General features: G+C 41.9%; 1 long non-coding RNA gene across 1 annotated transcript; it reads right to left on the reverse strand.

The window, feature by feature from the left end:
* Positions 1 to 2545: 2545 nt before the first annotated feature.
* Positions 2546 to 3623, reverse strand: LOC121694565. Its single transcript, XR_006025815.1, has 2 exons — positions 2801 to 3623; positions 2546 to 2652 (listed from the first exon to the last, which is right to left on the reverse strand). It is a non-coding gene; the product is annotated as an uncharacterized LOC121694565 (long non-coding RNA).
* Positions 3624 to 22846: the final 19223 nt, after the last annotated feature.

Consider the following 22846-nt stretch of genomic DNA (forward strand, 5'->3'; position numbering starts at 1 on the left):
ATTATGTATTAAGTTATGGAACACCCATTTTATGCTTCTCACATCCAATATCCAACTAAAGATTTAAGAACAATTTTCATGATACATTTGAACATACTACCATGTAACATATTTTCATATGCATTGATGAATTTATGAGAGGGCGAGGGAAAAGTGGTAGCAGCCTAGGCTATCACGCAAACACAGGGGAGAAGTGCTAATAGCGATTAGGTGCTCCACCATATGAAAACAGTGCACGTCTGTTTTGCGGTGAAAAAATTAAATCCAAATTCCGGTTAAATGCATCAATTAGGCTATAGAAGCTTTCAGAGACGACTGATTCAGTATTCAGAGCATCAGTTTTCTTCATTGTAGGCTACTATGTCAAAAGCAACTTTAACGTTTGTTTGCCTTTCTAATAGGCTATCGTTTGTTCACTTTCACGACATCCACTTCTCAATCTGCTAGACTAGGGTATTTTAAGGCATAGCCCTAGTGTACGTGCAAATAGTTAGAGTATTTTTTTTTCAGTGGAGTAGAGCTACTGTATGTCGCTGCTTGTTGACATCTTATTATGTAGCCTAGCCTATGATCGCTAAACTTTGATTATTTTAATGTCGCAGTCGTTTATCTCCGTTCAGCAGTCTTGTGGTTCAGCTGTGGGCACGCAATTAGCGGCAGTGACGGGCGGTGATGAGCGATGTTTACGTAGCCTAATGAAGTGACAGCTTAGTAAATTCCACGCAGTAGGCCAATGGTAAAGCACAGCGTTTGCTGCATAGAAAAACTCAGTAGCCCATTAGCGCTTTCTTTGTAGCCCTACATCCAGCTCTGAGTGTTGGCCTGGTTGCTAGCTTCTTTAAACTTCGCAAACTCAGCTGGGTGTTGTTACAATTGCGGCGCACGAGTGTATTTGACCGGCATAAAATCTGCATGTCTCAGACTGACCGGCCGGTCGCCGGTCATGGCCGATCACGTGAAAATCGGCCGATTCCGGTCACCAGCCGATCTATCGGTGCATCTCTAATTCTATGGCAAATGCCAATTGAGCTGCACAGTGCTGGGCAGTGAGCATAGGTCCTTCCAGAGGCCATCGGGCCCTCAGGCCACCTTCATGAAGTCTGACAGTGTGGTCAGAGACATTCACACCAGCGGCCTGGAGGAGGTCATTTTGTAGGGCTCAGGCAGGGCTCCTACTGTTTGTTGTTGCACAAAGGAGCAGATACTGGTGCTGCTGCTGGGTTAAGGACCCTCTACCATCCTGCCCAGCTCACCTAGAGCAACTGTCTCCTGGAATCTCCTACATGCTCTTGACACTGCAATCCTTCTGGCAATGGAACGTATTGGTGTGCCATTCTGGAGGAGTTGAACTACCTGTGCAACGTTTGTAGGCTCCAGGTAGTGGCTTATGCTTACCCTAGCCAAATGTGAAACTAGAGAAAAATAGGAGTCCAAGGAGGATAAAGATGAATATCCAAAGGAGGATAAAGATGAATAATTGTATAATTTGCCACCACCTCTAAAACCATTCCTGTTTTTACAGACCCATCTCCCTTCTTGTCAAAGTTTTTGGAGAAAGTGGTCTTTAAGCAAGACTTGGACTATATAAGAACAACCTGCTAGACCCTATGCAGTCTGTTTTCAATAGTCATTCTACTGAAACTGCTTTTATGTCTGTGACCAAAGCATTGAGAGTAGCTAAGTCTTCATCTAAGTTGCTAAGTCATTAGTATTCATTCTACTAGACTTATCTGCAGCCTTCGATACTGTTAACCATGACATTCTCTTTTCTACACTATCTGAACTGGGATGTCTAGGAAAGTCCTTGACTGGTTTAAAGCCTACCTTAAAGGGCACATGACCTTCACCACAGGTGTACCTCAGGGATCAGTATTAGGGCCCCTACTTTTCTCTATTTACACACTTCCTTGGGTGAGACCATTCGCTCCAATGAATTTGATTATCACTGCTATGCGGACGATACTCAACTTTACCAGTCTTGAGCTTTTGGTGTTTCCACCACAAAGCACACCCAAGGACTGGGCGCTGAACGCACTAGCCAGTGTCCTAAAAGTGCTGGTTCACTGACTAGCATGAGCCCTAATAGGTCAGGTGGGAGCTAAACTCATAAGGTATTACATATTTAAATTAGCTTCATTGACGGGCATAATAATTTTATGGGATGCAAAATGTTAAACTACAATAAAACAAAATGAACCTTTTCAAACAATCACTATGACCCACTGAGCAAAGAGACATTGATACGACATCTTTTCAAAGTCATTTTTGGACGTCAAATGTAAGTCACCTGGACGTGCAGACTTAGTCCAGGCGTCGTCTTTTTTCGACGTATATTGAACGTCCATATAGGAGCTATTTCTAGTCCAAATGTGGTCTTCATGGACATTTTTTCGACGTCATCTTTGTGGACGTCTGACGTCAAATTCAGACTCATTTTAGACATTGATTTTATACTGTACTGCTTATAGTTTCTATGCATAACAAGTCCGGTCACGGCCCTTTTACTACTGCAGGTAAACGGTAATTCCCCAGACTCACAAACACATGAGGTTCAAGAACAGTTTACGCTTTTATTGCACAGTTACTAAAATTTACATAGGACTCACAGCAGCCCAGCTATAAACATTGCAGTCCCGTCGCAAGCACCCCCAACTGGCAAGCAGAAACAGATTAATAATGCAGGTAAATAAGTTATCTAGGTGAATATACATTCAAAATACTGAGGGCACAGCAATTCATAATTAAACCCACACACAATGAGAATCAGATTACGCTACACCTTAAATTCAGTTCCGCTCACCAAACGTCTTCTGTCCACTCTGCGTTTACAGCTGGGCTGACGAGTCACGTAGACAACAGACACAACACATAAAGGAATGTCTGCTGGTCGGCGGATCCTTCCCTGAATGTACTTCGGTTGTTCAGCAGACACAGTCAACGTTACATCCGGCGGTGTTCATTGGCACTTCCAGCATTCCCCCAGATCGCGTTGTTGCTCGGCTGATGTAAACCTGAGCTGCAACGGACAACAAACATTTATGAGCCACCAGCCACTTTGTCTACCAACTTACTAACGCATAGCAAGTAAGGCTATAGAAATATAACTTCCCTTAACAGGGTACTTAGCTTGCATTGATGGTGGGCTCTCTGCCGTTGTGCCAGTTGCTGTCGCATCTCCCTCTCAAGGCCCCCTCCTGCCAGTCACCTCGCAAGCTCATATAAAGCACCAGGCCAGGTGAAAGCAAGTGGTTAATCAACCAATGTGAATGAACCCCTCCCCCTTCACAGGTGCACAAAATCAGTCTATTACATCCCCATCAGTCCTCTCCAGGTGTCCCTAGTCAGTCCAATACACAGCCACTCAAGGAGTCCATTAACCCAAATGTTAAAATACACAGCAGGTAACAGCAAAAACAGTGTAACATGCATAGCAATAAGCTGCACATACACCATGCATACACGACAGTCCCATTTCAGAAGGTGGCATGCTGTTCCAGTTAATTTTCCTATAGCTTTATTTGACTTTCTCACCAGCAGATGGTAACTGGAAATGCATACCAAGACATACATTTCCACTTCAAATCTGCTGCCGAGCCTAATGAAGCTTCAGTAAAATTAACTGGAACAGGTTCCTACCTTCTGGACAACTTACAGTCAGATTAACAATAAATCACAATCCAATCCCGACTGTTGTTTCCCCCATCTTTACTGTAAACATGACCAGATTCACCTAATGAAAATAAAAACTAATTCTGGGCTCTTTATTTTTTACACATATGCACTCAGCGTTCTCAGGGCAGCAGTCCTCACATCATAACGCCTGCAAACAGAGGGAACAGAGGGAGACTAAAATTAATAAGTTGCAAAACACACAGAACACAAAAAGACCATCACTGAAGCACTACTACTGAGGCGCAAGTCAGGTACATCAAACAAGGGGCAAATAAGGGCTATGAAATGAAGAACATGAAGCCAAACACTACTTCACAACCTAAAGTGTATCATACCCCCAATTCCCCAAATTTATAATTGCCCCCATTCGCATCCACTACTACATTCATTTGTTTTACTGGTCCTCTTTTGTATTTAAATATCAACACTACATGCATATTAAATGTAAATAATGTTGTCTACCTAGGCCTATGTCTCATGGAAATTATCTAACGTTAACGTTAACAACTCTCATCTGTGTCTGTAGAAGCTATCATAAGTTGATATTAGCCTGCATGGAGACACTTTAAATAACAGTTAACTTACTTGCGCCTGATATTTCATTCAAACTAAAACGACATTCACAATGACATCTTACACAGATGTATTTTTGGATATGATATTAACTACCATTCCAGATATCCAACATAATGGTGAAGTTAGCTATTGGAAAAGTTAACATTAACTCCGTCAACGTTAGCGATTCTTAGCTCGCTAACGTTAGCTAATTGCTAGCTAGTTCTAACATGACTTAGTTCGGTTTTGGTTAACATTACACTTTGAAACCAATATATTTATAATAAATTCGCGTTTTCAATTGGCATATGCAGAAGTACTGTAATTCTTACCTTGGATATGATGGCAGAGTTTGGACAGCTCACACAAGCAGAAAAGTAATAGTTGAAGTTACTGGATTTGAAAACTTTGTCAGGGGTGGGAGGCAGGGGATGAACGTTAGAAATCGCCCCACAATGCTGTGCGGTTCAAGTGCAATTCAAATTGCTGTCAGGGTTAAAAGCAGAGCAAGATTGAGAGGCAAACGTTTAACAACTTGTTGAAAGTGTCTTTTTTTATCAGCAATCACCAAATGAAAGCTAGACAAAGCCAAAACGATTTCTTTGCAACTAGTAGACACAGGAGTTGCATAGCCTACACATGCTCATTCCTTATGGTATTTAACTCTCAAAGAATTTGTTGCAGTTCGCAATTTTCAGTAAAAAAGTGACTTAATGTGCCTGACATTTTTATTGTAGTCTACTCTTGAGATGTTGACCTTAAAATACTCAGTAAGTTACCCTTTACTTAGGCTACCAGTGACCCAGACAGTGGGTAGAATACCATGTTGGAGATTGAGTTCCAAACCACCAACCCTGTGGCTGGATTATGGAAAATAACCCAGCATGGGCTAACATAACTCAATAAATGGTCAAACTGCCACAACCCAGTAATTGGGTGCAGAAATAACCCAGCATTTTTTAGAGTGTACGAGGTCTGTATTACTACTAGGCTACTACTACTAATAATAATAATAAATTACTTAAATCATGTTAATTCCCTGCACCCGTCCAAAAAAGTGACCTACACCGACGTCCAAATGTTCAACTACATTTGGGTCATTATTAGACGTCCAAATAGTGGACCAAGTTTGCACGTCGTTCTAAAGTTCAGAATTGGTCATGGACCGACGGACGCAATATAGACATCATCTCAACGTCCATACGACGTCCAATGTTTAGTGGGGAGTCTTAAAAGAAACTTTAGCATATGCTAATTGGCCCCACCCACCTCAATTGGATTAGGCTGTAGGACAGTAGGATGTGTTGGACTGGTTATGTACTAATTTATCTAACTTTGACTGGGTGTATGTACTAATTTATCTAACTCTAGGATAGAAGACAAAAAAAACTAATTTCCCAAAAGGCAGCATATGTTTCTTTAAGAGACTTGACAGACGCTAGCATCCATGGGTTTTAGCCTCCTTGCTAGCATGCCAACCTCTAGGGGGCAAATTAGAAGGATTGAGCCCAGGCAAGTGCAGGGTTTAGTCACACAGTCGAAACTTCACACATAGTCTAAACGCACCCCAGTTTTTGACTCAGTGTCAGAATGTATGGCTACTTCCTTAAAATCCAACATGTCTGCCATTTTAATTATGCATGATTGTCTCATTATTGTATATAATGCTGAAAGATGGCTATAGACACGCCATATTATGTGTTAAAAGCAGCATAGCATTATAAATGTAGAAAAAAGGACATATTTTGGTGGCCATATTTGAAGTCAAGATAGGGGCCACTAGGGGGCGCTATGTGTTGGGGTCCATTTCAATTTTTGATCACTAGCGGTAGTACTATACCTGTACCAAGTTTCGTGCTTTCTGCAAAAACTGAACGATTCAGGTAAAAATCTGGCCTTAGCCGCTGTACTAACTAGTTAACTAGTGAAGGCCATTTCAGCCCCACTAGTTAACTAGTGAGATGCCAAAATGGTCACTTGTTAACAGAGGTGGAAAGTAACGAAATACATTTACTCACGTTACTGTATTGAGTAGTTTTTCTGTGTATTTTGTATTTTTTAAGTAGTTTATAAAATCGGTATTTTAAATTTTACTTGATTACTTTTTGAGTGAAGTATTGTACTTCGCTACATCAAAAATCCCATCCGTTACTTGAGTAAAAGAAAAGTTAAGACTAACGAAAACAGAAAGGGAGAGAAAAAAAAATCAGCACCCTAAACCACTAGCCTAGTGATAATGATCAGCATGTAGCCTACAACAGGACATGAATCAACCTGACGCCATGCAGTCTTTCTGAAAGTGATGGAGATGGAGCTGGATCACAAGATGCATCAGATTAGCCTAACCTATGAAAGTGTATTTTCCGCTATTCCAATGGGTTGTCTCAGTTCGTTTTAGCACCAAAGATTGCGGAGATATTCAAGCAAACACCATGGGATTTCATGTTTTGACGTTTGTGCTCACCTTTCTTTGGAAAGAAGTTTATTAGCAGTTGTTTCCCCTCATTTTGATGTCTCTCTTTTTCCTGTTTTGGCCTTTGTTTTTAGTAACCTGACTTGGCTGTCTTGGAGAAAGACATTGCACCAGCAGCATAACAATTAGCGGTCCACTACTAGCGATGCTCAACTAAATAAACAAAAGATAGACTACCTTATGAATCGTGCAGGCGGACTAAACCATTTAGCTCTTTAGCAAAGGAGAGTGAGAGTGACCTTAGACAGTTTTCACTATGTTTTGTATACAAAATCCAGTCAGTCAAACTTTACATTTCGTCTGACATTCATTTTTACATTTAATTTTGAAGTTAAAATATTCAGGTAAAATAAATATATGGTGGAAATAAGTATTGAACGCCTAATTTCTTTTTCCAGTAATTAGCCTAAACTTCCAGTGAGTCTATTCGAAATTTTCACCACACATTATATTAACACACATATAGGCCTAAAAAATCCAAACATAAGAGTTTTGTGTATTAAAGTGGAATGACACAGAAAAAAAGTATAACATGCCTACTGAAATTTCTTCAATACTTTGTGGAAAAGCCTTTGTTTGTAAAGACAGCTTCAAGACATTTCCTGTATGACAAAACTTATTAGTCGCAGTATCAGGTGTGATTTTGGTCCATTGTTCTAAACAGATTCCAGGGGTCCCTCTTGTGAATCCCTGATCTTTAGTTCCAGATTACTTCCAGAACTGTTTAATTGAATTTAATTGAATTGGCTGCCTTCAAGTCTTTCTGGAACTTTCTCCGAGTGGTCCTTGGCTCTTGGAATTGACTATCCTTCTGACTCCCTGGTCAGAAATATTACGAGGAGATCCTGTGCCCTGTGCCGGTTGATGATGCAGTGATGTTTCTTCCACTTGGAGATAATGGCTCCCATGCTGCTTACTGGAAGATTCTGAAGTTTTGAAATGCATCTGTAACCAGTTTCATTGATATAATTTGCAACAATAAGGTTGCAAAGGTCTTGGGAGAGCTTTTTGCTTTTATCCATCATGAAATGTTTCTTGTGTGACACCTTGGTAATGAAAAACCTTTTTATAGCCCATCAATATGTAAGCTACTAACCAAGCTTATATTAATTTGCGCAGATAGAAAGGATAATTACTCTCTAACTACTTACAGATTCCAGCTCGTTCCTTCCCTTTCCTTGCCTTAGTGCTTTTTCTTAGCGTGTTCAATACTTTTTCCCTGTTATTCCACTTCATTACACATGAGTCTACTTATGGAGTTGTTTGGATTTTTTATGTGTGGATTACCTGAGTTATTACTAATGCCTGATGAAAATGTTGTGCCCCCTGTATTCCACTTTTCAAGGGCCCTCTCCTCCATTGCCCTATACTTTTCCCACTTTCCCCCCCAGTTTGACGCCCTTTAATCTGCTGAACCTTCTGCTCGTTTCCAAATATAAAAAAAAACATTCTGCAACTCAACATTGGCCTGCCTGCCTCAGCTGCCTGTGAGGGGCTTTTCAGTTGTGCTGGATTACTGTTCACTGCAAAGCGACCCAAGGATGAGTGCAACTAACTTTGAAAATCAACTACTGCTCAAACTTAAAGGAGAACCCCGGTGATTTTTCACATAGATCTCCATTTCTCAACATCCTTATCAGGCAAGTACCTCCACTCGGCGGCCATATTGCAACACTTTTTGGGCACTTATCGTGCATCTATTTCGGCAGAAATGCGTGTGCGTAAGGCTTCACGACACCAATCTTGCTCCAGCAGCGAGATCACAACAGATGATTGGCACGATGTCTTTACAGCACACCACATGATTGGCTCAATGTATTTTACAACACACCACATGATTGGCTTAATGTATTCACATGTCAACGTTTTGCCGCCGAAGGGTTGTGATATGTGTAGACAACTGCCATATTGGCGTTACAAACTAACCCCATGCATTACTATGGAGGATTTTTTGAGTGCTGTATCTCCTCATTAGAAAGTCTCTGGTAAAACTGGTTGTTCTGGTACCACCCCCCCCCCCCCAAAAAAAAAGTAACTAAGTAACTTTTACTTAAAGTACATTTTAAATGAACTACTTTTTACTTTTACTTGAGTAAATTTTCAGATCGGTATTTTAACTTGTACTTGAGTAATATTTCATCAAGGTATTGGTACTTGAGTACAATATTTTCATACTTTTTCCACCTCTGCTTGTTAACATGTAAAGGCCAAAATACCCCCTAGTTTACTAGTGAGGGTGTTGTGGGCCTTACCAGTTAACTAGTGGCATGCATATTTTGTTCACTAGTTAACTAGTTACACCTAAAAACACAAACAAGCTGACCATTATTGTCCACTAGTTAACTAGTGGAACAATCGAAGTCTCACTAGTTTGCATGTGTAGCAGAGAAGCAGCTCACTAGTTAACTAGTGCGCACAAGACACACACTAGTGGCTGTTTTTGGAGCTATCTAGTTCACTTGTAATGCAAAAATGTACCCCTACTCGTTAACTAGTGACAAATTGGCCTTCACTAGTTAACTAGTTGACATGTTTGGCCTTACTAGTTCACTAGTAATGGAACAGGACATGCTCACTAGTTAACTAGTGAGCATATCTGCATTATAATGCCTTTCACTAGCTTATAGAGGGCATTTTGAGCCTTACATGTCTAGTGACAAAGTTGTATAACATTTCTAGTGACAACGTTGAGGTGTATTGCTGTAATCTTTGTTCCGTTAATGTGTATAATCTTTTTCAGTTATTAGTCTGAAAATCGCAATAAAACTGGAGGCATTTGTATATGGTTGCCTAGCAAGAAAACACTTCAGTAACACAAAGGTTGATGACACTGATGATGATGTGGCAAGACTAGCTCAAGTGATTAAGCAGCAGGAGATTATGTGGGAGACCAGGGTTCAATTCTGTAGAAGTGCTTGAAGTTTTACAGAGTTGTTTTCTTGATCTTTGAACTTTTAATTACTTTTGAAACATGTGCAGTTAATGTGTACAATCTTTTGTTTTTCAGTTATTAATCAGAAAAGCACGACTGAAGGATGCATTTATGTCTGTGGTTGCCTAGCAACAATAAAAAAAGAATAATATTAACGTTGATCCCTGTGTGGATCACTAAGAGCTCACTTGGTAAAGCATGGGGTTTTCCTGTTATTATTAAAAAAAATATTTTGACAGAATATGAGATACTTTTTTACTGCAGGCTCTGCTTTCTGCATACTGAAGAACCGTTGAAGAGCAGTGTGTCACTTTAACCACTAGGGACACCCATCAGGACCTGATCGCGAGGCTATTAATTTACATTTAAACTGGGTGTGATTCTTACGATACCTAATAGGAGTCTTCTACCCACCCTCTCATTAGACTTTGCATAAAGACTGTTTCAGGCACTAGTTAACTAGTGAGCTGCTTCACTGCCACACATACAAACTAGTGAGACTTCAATTGTTCCACTAGTTAACTAGTGGGCAAAAACGGTCAGCTTGTTTGTCTTTTTAGGTGTGTTTCACTAGTAAACTAGTGACACTTTTTAGACCTCACTAGTTAAAGGAGAATTCCGGTGTGATATTGACCTAAAGTGTATCGAAACATGATACCGAGTGTGAACGTATGTCTCATAGCCCATCTCGGCTTGTCCCCTGCACTCCAAAATCTGGCGCTAGTTAGCCGATGCTACCAACATCTTTTTCAATAGTGGTGCTTCGGCATCGGGCTAGCCATGCAAATAAATCACTGTTTTACACCCATTTACGAAGCTCAATGTATCTCCACACTTCATTGGTATACTTCCGAGGGCCCTGACATTTAAAACGAGACATTGAGAACTTTGAAAAAGCACTGGTAGTTTACTTACAAGACGATTTATACAGACAGTATCTTCACGAAGTTTAACGTTTGCAGCCATCTTGAATTTAGTCACCATAAGTCGAGCAACGAGTAAGAATGAACAGCTATGATAAGGGATCAGATTCCAAAAATAATTCAGTGGAAATGCATGGATTCCAGTTGCTGCTACTGGAAGAAACTGGAATCCATGCATTTCCACTGAATTATTTTTGGAATCTGATCCCTTATCATACCTGTTCATTCTTACTCTTTGCTCGACTTATCGTGACTAAATTCAAGATGGCTGCAAACGTTAAACTTCGTGAAGATACTGTCTGTATAAATCGTCTTGTAAGTAAAGTTCTCAATGTCTCGTTTTAAATGTCAGGGCCCTAGGAAGTCTACCAATGAAGTGTGGAGATACATTGAGCCTTGTAAATGGGTGTAAAACAGTGATTTATTTGCATCGCTAGCCCGATGCCGAAGCACCACTACTGAAAAAGTTGTTGGTAGCATCGGCTAACTAGCGCCAGATTTTGGAGTGCAGGGGACAAGTCGAGATGGGCTATGAGACATACGTTCACACTCGGTATCATGTTTCAATACACTTTAGGTCAATATCACACCGGAATTCTCCTTTAACTAGTGTGTCTTCACTAGTTAACTAGTGAGCAGTTCTGCCTTCACTAGTTTATATGTAAGTGTCACATTGAAGCCACTAGTTTACTAGTTAAAGTTCCTTTGGCCAGCATGTTAACTTGTGTGCCACATGCAAATGGTGTGGGTGGGATTTCGTGAAATTCTACGCTGTGATTGGTTGTCATTTTCTATTTGGAGATAGGGAGCCAATATAAAGCCTCAATTTCCAGAATTCTCCGCCTCCTAATTTGAATTATGCGCCACTAGTTGACTAGTGTGAATTTTGTCTTCAACTAGTTTACTAGTATACATTTATGACCTCATTAGTTAACTAGTGAGCCTGCTGCCATCACCTAGCTAGCTAGTAAGCCATTTATGGTTCACTAGTTAACTAGTGACATTGACCTACTCCAACTAGTTAACTAGTGAGGAGTTATGCCTTCACTTGTAAACTTGTGCACATTTTTGGCTTTCACTAGTTAACTAGTGTGGCCCAAAAGCCTTAATCTAGCTATCTAGTATGCATTTTTGTCCTCACTAGTTAACTAGTGGACATTTCTGCCTCTCACTAGTTAACCCTCTAGGCGCCACAGGCGACTATAGTCGACAAGATGCGGTACTGAATAAAACGGCCGATTTAGTCAAATAGGGTGTCATATTTCGTTCGACTTCCACTCCACTAGATGGCAGACATGTCATACGTCATCCCCGAGTCGAAAAAAGGACACGCTTTAAACAAAACTTTCTAGCTACAGCGCAGTGAATCAGTGTATGAAATACCGGAGCTAGTGTGCGTGTGAGCCACTTTGTCAGAGCGATATTGTCAACGTCAGCGAGTATTTGCATTAGATTATCGTCTAATGGCATCAAAAAAGTTTACCTGAAATGAAGTGTTGGGTCTTCTATTCGCGGACCCTGATTCTGAAGGGGAATATCTGCCTTCAGAAAATGACGGTGATTCGTTTAGTGAGGCTTCAGATGCGTCCCTGCCTTGCAATGATGCAGCTGGACAAAGTGAGAGTTTACTCCATAGTTTAGCTTACACCAAGCACAAACGTTGAATCGTTTGCCCAATGTCACTGGTGGGAATAATGTTTCACAGGTTCGGAGTGTTCATCGGGAAGTTAGCAGGGTGTTAGTGGTGTGGCGAACGAGGCTGGAGGTAGCCTAATATCCATAGCGCTAGCTTCTGTCTTCTGAACGTGTGCCTCTCCACAATCGCGGCGACAGTAACGTGGTGGAGCCTTTGTCTAATGCCACTGGGTATGTTAGACGAGGTCGAAGTGCTCATAGGACAGTTAGGGGGGAACGTAGTGGCAGTGTGGGGAGTCGCAATGAGAATGACAGTAGGCCTAGTCCGAGCTGCGCAAATTCTCTCCACTCGGCGCGCGCGAGGCAGATCTGGCCATGCTGCTCGCATGGTGGAGGTGGTGACACGCTCTCTCCCTCTCCCACACACACACACACACACACACATTAGGTCATGCATAGTCTATCACAAGATGATGGGAATGCCGGCCCTGTATGGATAGGGATAGGGAGTCATTATCTCTACAGCAAAAGGCCTGCTACATAAAAAAAAAAAAGTCAGCCATTTAGTAGCCTAATGATTTACACTGTTGATTTGCTATCTACTTCCCTGATCATTTAGGACATACAGTACACTATGTGTTCCTTTTTGTGTGTTCATGTCCTTGTGATGTGTGTGTCTTTGTCAGCTAAGAAAAAAAACAAAAAAACATCAACAAAAAGAAAAAAAATACTAACATTGTCTCTTGTCTTGTCTCGTCATCTCACTCCTGATCTGTGCCTTGCCGTGGCAAATGAGCTTTTGAACTAAACAGGTCTTGTCTACTTGTGTTTGTGTGTCATCTGAATAATATATATGTGCCCCATACATGGAATCAGAGTGCCTACTGTATGTAGTAAATGGAAAATCTCTACAGCAAAAGGCCAGTCTACCGCTACATGCATTTGGTTTGTTTCTGCCATTTATTAGTAATGATTTACACAGTTTGTTCACTACTTACTATTTACCTGAGCATTCAGTATTGTGCAATATAGCATTCAGAAGGTGAGGGACATTTTGGGGGGAAAGAAGTGGTGCATTTATCATTCAAACATGCAACTTTTCATGAAAATTCTATAATCCAAGATGGCCGCCACCATATGACGTCATAATATGCAAATTAGATATAAACATTTAATCTCTACATACACTTTGGGTCATCCTTAATATTTCTCTAATTTACAGAAAGTCTCTATCTCTTATCACTTTTAAGATATAGCCTTTTGAAATGAAGATGTCAAAATTGATCGTTTCGGAAAAAAACCTCTGGCGCCTAAAGGGTTAACTAGTGAAGCCAAAAATGTGTTCACTAGTTAACTAGTGAGCATTTTGGCTCCCACTAGATAACTAGTGTGCATTTTTTGGCCCTCACTAGTTAACTAGTTCACACAAACATGGCTCACTAGTTAACTAGTTGACAAAAATGGCGTACATGTACATGGCAATTCTGCCTGATATCAAGATATCAGAATAAATGCTCAATCGGCTTGCCATACACGCACAGTGACCAGGGCAGTTTATTTTGTGGTCTGTGAACAATGAACATGATTGTCATGTAGAGACTCTGGTTTGAACCCTGCTGAAATGGAGCTGTAAATGTTTGGTTACGTTTCCCCTGATCCTTTCGAGTTGCTGAAGAACTGTGAATTCTATTCAATTCCAAAGCTCCATTTCATCTCATTTTTGCTTGATTCCTCAACATTACCCACACTGCCTCATGAGCTCACTCTTGCAAAAAAACTCCCCCTGATGCTGTGTTTATGATAAAAGAAAATTAAAAAAAACTTCAGTCCCAAAGTTGCTGTCATTGCCTTGTTATCACTCGTAAATGGCCAGAAATAAACAAAACAAAACTACACTGCAAACTGAACTGAAGTAAAATTTTACACTTGGTGTTATCAGTGTGCCAACTTGTTTGCCTTTGAAGCTCTCCACCTCCAGAGCCCACCAGGCTTCCAGCCATGTCTACAGATTAGACAAACCAAAGAATTCATGTGACGTGTCAACCAAATGTGCTGATTAACTTGTTCTGTCCCCCACACAGCTGTTTAGACATTTAAATAGTCATTTAAATTACGAATTAGATCCCATTACATCCACACAAACAAGAGTAACACTGCATTTAATAAGGAAGTGGCTTAATTCATTCTGACAGCTTGTGTCTCACAAGAGAATGCCGTTAGTGACACATTGGTGACTGAATTTTACCATCTCATGTTTTTTACATTATTTCATTTTATTGTATTCAAGTGAAGTGTGTACTTCCAGATCCCAAGTCCGCAATCCCTGGCCGAGGAGGCAATCTCACACTGTGTGGTCAACACACAGCCTCAGGGTAGGATTATCCAGGAAGAGGTTGGCACGATTGGTTCAAGCACCTTAGTTTCAGCTCTGTGTCCAAGAGCAGCCACTAAGTGTAATGTTGACTTATGGAGAGAGGTGTTGCAATGTAATGCAATGCCTTGACCTTGGGGGCAGAACACCATGACTGACTTGTAAGTTTCAACAGAAATGTCCATTATGATTTGACAAGTTTTCTTTTTTCTGTGAAAACTGCTGATCTTGGACACCCCATTAGTTGATTTGCCTTTGTTGCTCGCCACACATTTAATCTGTTATTGATCTGTAATAAGATACTAGAGATAATAAGATTTGTTGTTGGATTTCAAATGTTTCATGGGATTTTAAATGTCTAGGATAGCAATAGCTAGAGTAATAACAGAAAACCAGGCACAAGATCAAATCTATAAAGGAAGTTTACTTTTCCACCCAGTGGCAGTTTAAATGGTGGTCTGTGGTACCGTGTAGGTGAAAAAACATCCTGCACGTTTGCGACTTCTGTCAGCCAACTGTGCATTGACATTGCATCCTGCGTCATGTTGTGCAGTTTGAAATAGGCTTGGTTGTTGATTGGCCACTGTAATAACTTCCCCACCTACAGCGCAAGGATTGCAAGACCTCCCCTGTATCTGAAATCAAGTCCAGTTCCCCAGAGGTTAAAAAAGGGTTGAAGTAAGATGTTTGTGAAAAGTCACCAGGTCTAGGTTTCAACAAATTAAAGAAACATTTATGTTTGAACGCTTACGTTTCTGTGAAAGTTCTTCAGCCTCTAAATTCATAGATATTTACAATGCTTGTGTGACACCAACGCTAAACAATGTTCCTCAAAGCACATATATACTGTATATGTCAAAATATTTTTGGCATAGAAAAGTTAGCCTCTCATAGGTGAAATGTTCAGTTGATGAGATTCTGCTTAAGAAGTCATTTCATCTTTGGCACTGACGTCTGTTTCCTGTTCATATTGTTGTGAAATGCATCACCACCCTCTGGAAAGCCACCCCCATTGGCAACCCCAAAATAACAACACACAACTGATTCATACACACCTCTCCCACTGGGATGAGAGCACCGTGGCATAAGACCGGCACAGCTGAAATGCCACACAATGACAATAATGAGTCACTCTCCCTAAAACACACACACACACACAACAAAACTTTGACTGAATAATCACATCCACCTGAAAAAGAAAGAAACTTGAAACTCTTGACTTGAGTTAAACAATCCATCGATCCTTCACAGCTAAAGCTGCATCAAGATTAAAAGATGAACGGCCTGTATAGCACAGAAGACATGCAACAATGTGCCACACTACAGCTGCATCAAGATTAAAAGATGAACGGCCTGTATAGCACAGAAGACATGCAACAATGTGCCACGCTAAAGTTGCATCAAGATTAAAAGATGAACGACCTGTATAGCACAGAAGACATGCAACAATGTGCCACATAAGGAATGAGAGAATTAGCGAATTATTTTAAGGCCGTGTGGGTGTGAGTCTTTATTATTCTCATGATGAACGGAACCAGTTCTTCCGTAAAGACTCAGAACATTTTCAAGATTTAATTCACAAAGAATTTTACAAGGCAGCGGTCCATGTCTTGGAGCATCTAGGCACTGCAGACAGACCCGGCGCCAGACACAAATTCACATTACACTTTTCCAGGGGGGGCACGGGAACTTAAATTGATCACGGTAGTTTAAGCTTACACTTGACAAAACATTCTAATATGAAAATGTAAATGCAATTGTTGTAAAATGGTGCAGCTCCTTTAAGAGAGCCCCGTGCGCAGGGATGGAGAGAGAGAAAGCGAGAGGGGATGTGTGTTAGAACTGAGATGCGTGTGGAAAAAGTACGTGCTGTTGAGACTGGAGCTAGTCTTATTCAAAATAATGCAAAAAATCCTCTTTCATTTGCTAACCACTTTCAGATAGTGTTAGGGAGTTCACCGAAGTTACGGATAACTTCGGCCCTGGAGTGGTAAAGCTCCCTGTTCTCCGACTAGGTCAGAAGAAAAAAACAGTAAAGGTTAACACTCTCAAACAAACCCAGAAACTACTAGGCCTACTTCTACTAACTATGATACGAGATATAGCCTACCTGCGAGCCTATAAGCTATATTTGTCATCGGATGACAGGGGTTAGTGCAGAAATGAAGTAGACTGCGCCACGTAACCTCCTCTCCATTTAGGGCTTACCTAATGTTCCTGATTGATTAGCTACGGAATAATACAGATTTTACAAGTTTTATTTGCTACTTGCTAGATTGACAAACGTATAATATAGGCCATAATTTAATAAGTGTTCAAAATCAATCTATGGGTTTGTGGTTGGTTGGAGCAGCCAAGCTCGTCCAGGGCGGGCACAGATGACTTCCAGGACGGGCCCGGCCCCCCAAAGCCCCCCCATGCCGCCGGGACTGACTGCAGATCCTGCCTGATAACAGCTGGCAGGGGCGGAGCCTACCCCCTGGACAGATAGGCAGGGACCAAACTGGTGGTGGTGGGGAGGAAGGAGGGGACACCAAGATGACGGCACCTGAAGCAACGAAGCAGGAATGCTAAGTGAGTCATCAGGGGAATGGACTTCATGTAGCCGCCTGCAGCCGTGTGAAGCTGACTGCATAACGTGATTATTCCTGATATTCTGATATGTTTTTAACCATGACGTATGCACAATTCCAGTTTGAAAACGTATCAGAATCTCAGAAATAATCACATAATGCAGTCAGCTTAAGACGCTTGCAGGCAGCTACATGAAGTCGAATCCCCCTATCATAAAGGTGGTGGAGGCCTGTAATTGGTCAGGAGTAACGATGAGTGACATGACATTGGAGTGTTCCTGGAAGAACTTGTGCTATAAGCTCCCATTTCTGCCAAGGCACAGTGATGAGGGTGGGCATGTGTAGTTTGAGTTTCTATTGGTTAGTTTTCTTTCTCTCATTTGGCCAACAAGGAGAATCTGCTTTATTAAATATCTGTTGCCAAAGTGACAGGTGCCAGTAGAGTTTGTATGCTGAAATCAAGCACTATCTTCAATCCCACCTCACCAGAATGGGAGCGGCCAGATTTCACAACAAAAATGGTGTTATCATGCCAGCGCTCAGAGCTTACTCCCGCGTATTGGTCAGGCTTTACTGCAATCACGCAGTCTGATCAGGATGTTCTCATTTCACAGGGAACTTAGATTCAGTCAAATTGTGTAATACCATAACACACCCTTCTTATTAGATGCCCTGGCTCAATGCGAGTCAGCATGATAGTTGTTTTGGCTAGGATCTGTATTCCATTGGCCCAAAGCTGCAACCGTCTAACATTGCATATCAGGAGACACAACTGATGTTGGCAAGAAGGTGCAGAGGGTTAGCATCCACATCTGTGCTTTGGCAAGAGGAATTACTGTAAATGAAATTAAATGCCCAGTATCCTGTCTCTTCGAAGTTACATCACTACCAGAGCTTTAAAAAAGCTCTAGAGTCTTGACCTTCTCTCCCCCTCCCTCACTCCCTCTCTTTTTCACTCTCTCTCCCCCTCCCTCACTCCCTCTCTTTTTCACTCTCTCTCCCCCTCCCTCACTCCCTCTCTTTTTCACTCTCTCTTCCTTTTTGTTTTACTTTCTCCCTTACTGTAGCCCATCTCTGTTTCCGAGTGCTTGCCATGACAACGCCGTCTTTGTCGCCTTTGTCGCCATCGTTGTCATCGTGTGCTCCCCTGCAAAAGCATCCTGACAGCTCATTACGCCCGAGCCGACAAACTGAGTTCAATTCCGTGTGATCTATTAATCTATCCGCCCGCGCACGCCTTTCGGACGCCATCCTCCTTCTTTCATTAGCCAGAACAAAAGCCCGCGCACAGCATAATTCATTAAGGACAATCAAATAGCGCTCCTCCAGGGCCCGCTTAATTTAGCTCTATTATTAATGTTATCATTATTATTAATACGCTTAAGCAGAAGGCGTCCGACGTAGGTGTGTGCCTCCGACAATATTGAACCACTAATCCCATCCCGCAGTAGTTGCCCTGTGCACACGTCTCTCTCTCTCTCTCTCTCTCTCTCTCTCTCTCTCTCTCTCTCTCTCTCTCTCTCTCGCTCTCCCTCGCTCTCTCTCTCAGCAGGTGTGTGTGGGTGTGGCTGAGATTTCGTCCCGTCAACTCAGTGGGGTGACGGTGACATAAACACATTTGGCAACATAGGTGGGCGCCAATAGCCAATTAGAGAGCCTGATGACAAACGAGCGCGACCTTTCTTTTTCGTCCGGCTCCTGGCAGTGGAGAAAATGACAAAGAACAGGTGGACTTGTTAGGCGTGAAAGAGAAAAACACTGGGCTACAAACGTTTCTGCATGAGTGCTTTCAATGTACTACTTTAAACACTCACAAATACTAAGAGTCACCAATTAGACTTCCTACGCTAAAAGCATCCGAATTCTCTCAGAGTCCTAGGCTGTGTGAGACCACCTCATTGGTCTGTATAAATAGGGCTTAAGACAGTCAGTAAGTCAGTCACAAGACCCTTGGTCACATTCAGACCCATGAATCACTCCATAAATGAGTGAGTCAGCCAGTGTCTGTGAAGACAGACAGATAAAAAAGACTTTCTCACAGGCAGGTCATTAAAACGATGGATGGATGTTGGCGAGATTGGATGGAGAGATCGAGTGGATGTAGAAACAAATCCAAATCATCTTTCATATTCCTGAGCCGAGTCCATCAAGAGCCAAGAGTGCACTTTCCTTTTTTTACTCTCTCGTCTTTTTTTTAAGGAGTTGTTCTCTAATATTGCTGTCAGGTCATCGGAAATATGAGATATTCCTGTTTTGCTCCTGTCTGGCCCAAAAGCTTCCGACGATGAACTCAGCCAATGCGAGCTGATGCCAAAATGCACAATTGATTTGATTTGTTAATGGCTTGTCATAACTCTCCTACTTGAACTCTCCTGCACGGCTGGCCTGTGTGTGACCGGAGGTGAGGGGCAGCTCTGCATGCGGAACGCTGGCAATACCCCACAAGGGCACGAAGTTAAAATTCAATCCTACTGGAATCATTTGCCCAGTCTTTTTTACTGCCCTGGGGCAATGTCTCAATGTGTGTGTGTGTGTGTGTGTGTGTGTGTTTGTGTGACTTGAGTGATGAAACTAATTTCTCCAGTCAGACAGGGAAAGAGACACTTTTTTTTACTGTTTCATGGATTTACACCAATGTATACTGTATGTGTGTCAGCATTAAAAGTTGGATAACAAAAACATTGCTTTGCAAGTGGCCGATTTGTAATCCCACTGCCTCTCCTCCAGTAGTCACAGAAAGTACACATACACAGAAAGCACACAGACACAGAAAGCACACACACACACAGAAAGCACACAGACACAGTACAGACACAGAAAGTACACAGACACAGAAAGCACACAGACACAGAAAGCACACACACACAGAAAGCACACAGACACAGTACAGACACAGAAAGCACACAGACACAGAAAGCACACAGACACAGTACAGACACAGAAAGTACACAGACACAGAAAGCACACACACAGAAAGCACACATACACAGAAAGCACACAGACACAGAAAGCACACAGACACAGAAAGCACACAGACACAGAAAACACACAGACACAGAAAACACACAGACACAGAAAGCACACAGACACAGTACAGACACAGAAAGCACACAGACACAGAAAACACACAGACACAGTACAGACACAGAAAGCACACATACACAGAAAGCACACAGACACAAAAAGCACACAGACACAGAAAGCACACAGACACAGTACAGACACAGAAAGCACACAGACACAGAAAACACACAGACACAGAAAACACACAGACACAAAAAGCACACAGACACAGAAAGCACACTGACACAGTACAGACACAGAAAGTAGTTTCATAAGTGAACACAGACCTCCTGTAGCTCAGGACTTAGAGCAAATGGTAATGAGTTTTCTGGGTGCATGGATACTGATAAAAATGCAGTGTGTTTCACAGGATGATGCAATTTGAATAAATCCGGGCTGAATAATGTGAACAGGTTAAAAAGGGAGAAGATCCCCTCTGTGACATGTTATCCCATTTGCTTATCCCAATTATTGGTCGAAGCAGTTTACTTCAGAACATTTTCTTTCATTCTGTGGTTTAGTTTTACTTTTCAGATATCCTCAGTGCAGGATCCTGCATGTTCAAACATACAGACAAACCTGAGTTCCTCTGCAAAAAGCGGCATACAAATTCGATTTTAACAAAACAAGATAATGGCTTCTAGCACATTTAAATCAGCATCATACCTCTGGAACACTAAGTGAATTAATAAATTCCCTCAGAGTGGTATGACTTCATTTTATATCCATTAACAGAGTCCTCTCAAAGCCAGAGAGTCCATATCAATTCATTGGATTGTTAAATGTAACCAAGCATAATGTAGGGGGGATTAATTGAAAATGGCTGTACTAGGAAGAGGCCTTGCATTAAGGAGCTGCTCAGAATCAAAAAGAGATTTTCTAAATGGTCCTTCAGGGTCATAACACCGGTGAATTAATTCAAGGGGGTAGGGGGTGGGAGGTGGGTGGAGAGGGGGGGGCAGTATGAGGGAGCTAGAATGTTGGGTCAATGGATTAGGTGACTGCTAAATAGAAACCAGACTGTGCAGTGCTTCACAGGAGATGGCAAACAGAGAGAGAGAGCGAGATGGTTGACCATGACGGCTTCATCAAAGCAAAGGCATAACCAACATTTATATCCCTCCTTAGATGCTGACACATCATTTGGCAACTTCGAACCCACAGGTGGCGTTATGAAAGGATCGTTGTTCGGTCTTATCTTCGCAAGTCAGCACTATTGCTGCCAAGGTACGAACTTTTCACCGTATAGCACAGTTCAGAGGTTTACACAAAGTTCAGGGGTTTATACAGTGATCACAGGTCACACATCGTTCATGGGTTACATATCGTTCACTCGTTTTCTCTCATACTAGCTGTTTTTGAGTAGAGCCCGCCTCCGATGGCGTCCTTATCTCTACAGCTGCAAGGCCAAGCATGCTTTTTTCAAACAGGCTTCACCCATCTACAGTGAGACACAAAGCGACAAAGAGAGACATAGGGGGAATTCTGGTAGAATAGCTTCAGTATGTTAATAGTATTAGTTAAACTTGTTATTTAAAATGTTATAAAAGTATGTTAGCTAGGAATAACTTTAGTGTATTACTTGATTATGATTGAGGTTATATGAATACATGCTTTACAGTTTCAAACTCGTTCTCTCATCATGATGTCTACAAACCATAGTGATAATTTTATACAACAGGATCTAGTAGACTGCTATACAATGAAGTGAAGTCAAACAATTGGTCTCTAAAGTCAGCTGTTCTGACACTTAACTCAACTAATTCCTCAGGTTGCAACAGTAGCTGTATGTTCCTGGAAGCAGCCAATAGGGGTGAATGCTGTTCATCCATACTGTATGCTGGTGCACCTTGAGAACAGAAATACTTTTGTGTTGGTCACTCTAACAGAGCACCTGGAAGGGGACGAGCGAACGATCCAAAACTGATTAACTCATCATCTCAGAGGTACTGACACTGGCCCTCGGGGGGGTTAGGGTGGGGGGGTTGGGGTGGTGAAGGGTGGGAGCGGACATAGCAACCCAAGGTGCTCCTTTAAGGTCCACGTTACAGGAGCAGGCATCTTCGTTCGTGCCTGTACAGGCTGATGTGCCTCGCAGGCACGGCGCAGGAATGTTTTCAGCTGATGACCTTCCTCGAGACGGGGCCCTCTCGCTTGTCATTCCTCATCGAGCCGCGTCTGCGATCTCCGACGCAGAAGCGTTGTGACACCACCCGCCCGCGGGCCGTAGCTGCACCGGGGCCGAACAGGACATCTCCCAACATAATGAAACAAACACAGATGAGAGAGATCATACCTCTAAAGAAAACATTCACTGTTGAAAAAACAAACCTCTTTGCAAATTTGAATATCACATTCTGCGAGCATACAATATGACATGAATGTCCAGGGGCAGACAGCTAGAAATGACTGTTGTTTCTTTTTCCTCGGCCAATAGTTCGTAACTCACCAGTCACTTTCCAGTTAGAGGAAAATGCCGACTGACATTATGTGAGACAAAAGGGTTTGTTTGTCTGTGTTCCTTATGGTGTTTGTGTCTTGAATTTCCTCCGTTTTGAACAAAGACAAACAAACAAACAAAAAAACCCATCCCATCCACCCAGCCTTAGAAAGCACACATCATCCAAAGGGATGTGTGCTCAAAGCAAA

The sequence above is a fragment of the Alosa sapidissima genome, chromosome 2, assembly GCF_018492685.1.
Source record: "Alosa sapidissima isolate fAloSap1 chromosome 2, fAloSap1.pri, whole genome shotgun sequence".
Taxonomy (NCBI): Eukaryota; Metazoa; Chordata; class Actinopteri; order Clupeiformes; family Clupeidae; genus Alosa; species Alosa sapidissima.